Source organism: Pagrus pagrus (assembly GCF_965226575.1).
Source record: "Pagrus pagrus genome assembly, chromosome: 16".
NCBI classification, from domain to species: domain Eukaryota; kingdom Metazoa; phylum Chordata; class Actinopteri; order Spariformes; family Sparidae; genus Pagrus; species Pagrus pagrus.
Window position 1 is genome coordinate 8,392,015 of NC_140200.1, and position 5,625 is coordinate 8,397,639.

Consider the following 5,625-nt stretch of genomic DNA (forward strand, 5'->3'; position numbering starts at 1 on the left):
CTTGCACAAACACACATCCAGGGCAATCTTATGTATATAATCTGATCTAATAGCAATCAGACGTAGCAGTCCAAACTACTCACCAGGCAGCGTTTTTTATTGAAGAACAAGTGTTTCTCATTTTTTACTCATCCAGTCAGTGACGTAGTCGTGTCGTGTGATCGTTTTTGCATAACTCCTGCTTCTCTTTTCCTCACACTCTCGCTCATCACTGCTGCCGCAATGTCCACCGTCCGGGCGTGTGGATGTCCGTCAGGGCTAAAATGGAGCTTTTCTTCGGGAACACCAGAAATGACAGGTACTCTGAGTGTGTGTGTGTGTGTGTGTGTGTTTTTGTGTTTAGGGGTGTGAGGAACTGTGTGAAGATAGATAGACATCTGGTTTGAGCGACACACAGATAATTTGCTTACCTCAGCTGAGCTGAGTGCTGCGGGTGAGTGTGGTGAGAATGTGAGTGCCTGCTCAGAGAATGTGTGTGAAAAGCACTGAAGCAGTTTGTGCTGCATTGTTTCTCACCCTTCTGTCACACAGCATCCCCGAACATGTACATGAAAAGCACGTGCGAGACTCTAATCAGCGTGTTTGTGTGTACACGCATGTGCGAATCCGTGTGTTTGCAACAACAGTGCGAACACGCATGCGCTACCTGGACGATCCTGACCGCTTATTTGGGTATCAGTGCAATGCTGAGCCGCAGTCGGGCACCGGCCGCGCTCTCTGACACTTGAGGAATATCATCCATGTTTCACGACGTTTCACCTTCAACCTTTTCTCTTCTTCTTTTACTGGACTTCTCATCCCCAGATCTCAGGAGGGAATCCCCTGCTAACGGCTTCTTTGATAAAGAGAAAGGTAGAGAGCTGCACCCAGCAGATGGTACGTGGTGAGTGGATAAGGGCTGAGCACGACAGATGTACATTATTAACTGGTGTTCTGTCGGGATAAAAGAGGCTTTAAACATTTATTAGAGTGGTGGCATTAATCCATGATAAGAAACTGTTTGACACATTATGTATAAAATGAAATATGACGCTGGCATTAAATCAGATTAGTCTTTTTCTGTATTTCCACTAGCATTCATAACTGGTACAAAATGACGACCTTGTGTTTTCTGAGCTCAAACAATGTTTTTCTGTTTTATTAAAGCAACATATTCGAATCACCAAATTTTCTCAGGCGAATAAATAAATACTTTTAAAAAGAAGAATTAGAATGACTTTTATTTTGAAGTGCTCTAACCTGAAATGTGACCTCTGCACTGAAGTTGTGGTACACACTTTCTCTCTCTCACACACAAAGAGTCTCTATATCCATCTGTTTTCTCTGCTTTTTTTTTTTTCTTCCTCTCGACTCTACAATCCCACAGCTTCTTATCTCTCTGCACGGCTGTGCTCCCACCACCCTCAATCTCCCCCCCCCCCCCATCTCACACTCTCCACATCCTCACACATGCACATACATCCACACACACACATCCATATCCACATGTACACACACACCTCAACCCCACCCCCCCTTTATTTTGCTGATGAGCTAAGGCGCCTCTGCTTGGTCACATTACCCCAATGTTGCATCCAGATAACTACACTGTGAAGCCTGTGGTTTTGTGTGTGTGCCCATGTGTGTGTGAACCAGTTTCCAAGGTGTGTGTAATATTCCTCACTTCACTCGAGATGCTGTTAATGTCAAACATGAATAAAGTGATTTGAAATGAAAGACTTTGCTGATGTTGTTGTTGACTTCACTTTAAAAACGTCAGGAAACCGATCATCCCAGGATTACCAAGTCAAATCAACTCTGACATTTAAATTAAAACTTAAAATGATTAGTCTAATTTACTCGGTAATTTTACGGTAATCGGTTTCTTCGATTTCTTTTTCAGGTGAAGCCTGTGTCGGATTTTACAGTGTGCTTACGTCAGAGGTTTGTGCAGAATGCATCTCAAAAACATGGATGTACTGAAGATACTCGAGCATGACGTATCTAATTATACACTAATGAATCTTCATGTTAAATGTCTTACATTTGTTTGCTTAAAGTTGCAGATGAGTTGCAGAGTTAAAAGCCGGTGAGCAGTTCCTGTTATAAGGAAATAAAAAAGCGAAAGCTGTAATTTGGAAAAAATGCCACTTCAAAAATAACAAAAAAACAATGAGCTGTTTCTTGCTTTTAATACGTTTTAAAAAATCCCATTATCTCACTGACATGCTCACTTCTAGGTGACTGTTGTTTATTAAGTGTAATGATGTGTTTTTGACAAGAAAGTAGACAAGTTTTTGCAGTGTAACTCTTGAAAATGTAAACTTAAAAATCTTAATCCTGTTTTTTTTATTTTTTAATTGCAGCATAAAATGTCTCCCACATTAAGACATAAAAAAGTACTATTGAGGATAAAAACACAAGAAAGTCCAGGACTTATTTCCATTGCGGTGTTTTTTCACTATCACCCAACACACAATGTATATCAGGATATTATATCTATTTGTTTATTAAAATGGTAACGTCTAAAGGAGCATTACATATTATGCTAACTGGGGGACCATGTGGTTCATAGTAAATGTTTTTTCAGGGGATCGTCGAGTGAGAGAAGTGTTGTCTCTTGTTAAAGTGAGTAAAAGTCTTTACATGTCTGATAGTAAATGTGCTTAAGCATTAAAAGTACAGGTAAAGCAAATTATACATATATTTACATGTATATATATACTGTATCCTATGGGTCGACTTATTATCAGAACTGATATTAAAGGTGCACCATGTAGTTTGGCGGAAAGATTCATTGACTGATTTTTTTATGCCTGAACAAACTAATTAAACAAACTCTCTTTGTTTTCATGACTGAATAAACAAATTGACCTTAAAGGACAACACAGCTTCATACTGTTTTACTTTGTTTACATGTGGCGGACCCTGCCACCTTCCTATCTTCAAACAGTGTTCTGGGGACCTTATTTTCCTCTGAGAACAGCTTGTTTGTTCAGTAAAGGAAAGAATAAATATTTCTGCGTCTGTATTATTACCTCATTAATATTGTAAATACTAAAATTCTGAGTTTGAATTTCTTCTCCAAAACTACATAGTGCCCCTTTAAGATCATAGCTATTGATTTACTATCAACATTCTCATCATCAGAATCATTTTTATTAATTTGATTGTTGATAAAAAATATTCTACTTTGGCTCTGATGCAGCATGTAATCTGTAGAGTAACTAGTAACTAAAGTTATCAAATAAATGTAGTGGAGCAAAAAGTACAATATTTGCCTCCAAAGTGCAGTGGAAGGATAAAGTAGAAATACTCAAAAAAAGTAGTACCTCAAAATTGTACTTAACTTAAGCACTCACGTAAATGTACTTAGTTACATTCCATCACTGGAGGAGAGACGAGTTCACAGTCACTTGAGACTGAAGCTTCTTGTCGTCGTGGTTGGCATATGAAAACCTTTTTGTGTGTAGGAGAAAAAAAATCATTTCCAGAACATATTGCACACTTGGCTGCTGGTTCATCAGTGTTAATGCTGACAATGCATTTTTTCAGAAAGCGCTGTTTTTTTCCTATTTCTCTTTTTCTTGAATGCGGCTGGTTATGAGTGCCGACATACCATCTGGATTTCTTTCGTAAATGTAGTGAATCACATTTTTCTTTCTTTTTTTTATTATAGACTGCAACCCAGACACTGTAATCTACCATTTAATAACAATAATGGCGTAAAAAAGGACAGTCAGATAGATGGATATATAGATAGATGGGATAGTCCTGTATTGCGTAATCTGTTTTTGCAGTGTGTGTACTATGTGTCAGCTCTTGGCTGCCATGCCGTCTCACTTTCAAGACACATCAGCTCAGATAAGACCTCTGAAACACACCTTGCCCGCCCTCTTGTATCTGTTGCTCTTATCTTTAGGGGGACAGGTGTCTCAAAAACCTCGCTCAGTACATTTATCACACACACACACAGTCAAATACTGACGTGTTTGCTCAGAAATTGCCGCCACTGATAACATCTGCAACCACTGAAGACCTATGGACACCCCTCGCAGCCAAAAATGCGCAAGATGTAGTAATGTTGATATTCACCTGTTGTGATGCGGCTCCATTCTCAACTCTAATTTACAAAGGAAAGCTTGTTTGTTTGTCGAATATATATAAAGCCAATTTTGGACAGTCAAGTCTGTCTTTTACCATCTCTGTGAACTCTCCCTCTTTTTCTTCCTGTGTTTGCATTTGTGCCTCTTCTGTCTCAGTGACTGTTTAGCCCACAGGCCCTTTTTAACTTTGACGGACACGAGGGGTTAAAGAAGAAGAGCATTTTATCGCACTATTTGTACACGCTGACTGTACCGCACACACACACACACACACACACACCCAGAATCTATGCACACTCAGAGGGTATTCGGGTAAGTGTGTACTTTGTCAGCATTTCCTGTCGACTTCCATAGAAGAAACATGACCGAAGTTACATCAGCTGCCATGATGAGAAGTGATGTGAAGGGGTCAGGGTGGGTGTGTGTGTTTTCACACTATTACATCAACCATGCACCTACCATCATCTACGGATAAGATTAAAGTCTTGGAAGCTTTTCACCCACTGGACGCATCTGTGTCTTCAAAGTTTTATGATAAGAAGAAGGAAATTGTTTATTATTTAATGTATATGAGCAATTTTTGTACTACGAGTAAATCAGCTGATTATTATTTCTCCCCATTAATGAACAGAAAGCAGCCCGCAGGTCTTCATTCCTGACGCTGAACTGCAGGAACACTTTCAAATGAACTAGTGTCGCACAAAGTGTCGTCCTGACACGTCTAAGGATGTTACAGTGAAGCTGGTGAGGCACCATGAATGATTAAAATGGGGATACAGGAAGTCATTTTCAGTGTCATTCATTGTGCTGTGCTCCTTTTCGTTCAAATAAAATGACGCAATAGTTGTGCAAAGAAGGAAAAACAAAACTCGGTGAGAACCACTTTCTCACTGTTGTACACCTGGTCACTCGCTGCGTTTTTGACGTTTTGAGGAACCCTTCATTTAAAGTATATACGTAGCTTATTATGAAACGAAAATCAGGAGAACTTGCTCAGCTGAACGTTGCCTCACAGTCTTGGCTCGCTTTGTGAAATATTCAGGTGTTTCTGGGCCAACATGTTCTCATCTCAGGTCGTTACATGCCAACTATGTTTTGTCATGCCTTTTGCCATCTCATACAGACATACAAGGTACCCTGTAGTGCATGTGTGCGACGCACAAAGCCTTCCTGCCAGAGAGTTTTTATAACAATAGACTAACGTAAAATGGCCACAAATGTCTAATGGGTGAAGATTGTGTGCGTGATCCACGGTTCAATCCCAAATTCCACTGCTCGAGGGACTTTTTGCTCTGTATAGTTCATTGGTCGGAGCAGTTGCTCTGATCATCTCGTTTTGAAGTCGATGATTTACATCTGAGTCAGATTAAAAGCCGGATGCATCTCATCAAGATGCTAAAAGGAGCCTTCTGTGGCCGTATGAGAGGCAGAAGGACGCCACAAAAAGTTGTTTTCTCACACGCTGGTAATGAGACCGGGCTCCTGATCTGACTTCTTAACACAGACGTGAATATCGAAAGAGCCCACGGTGCCAAAAAGA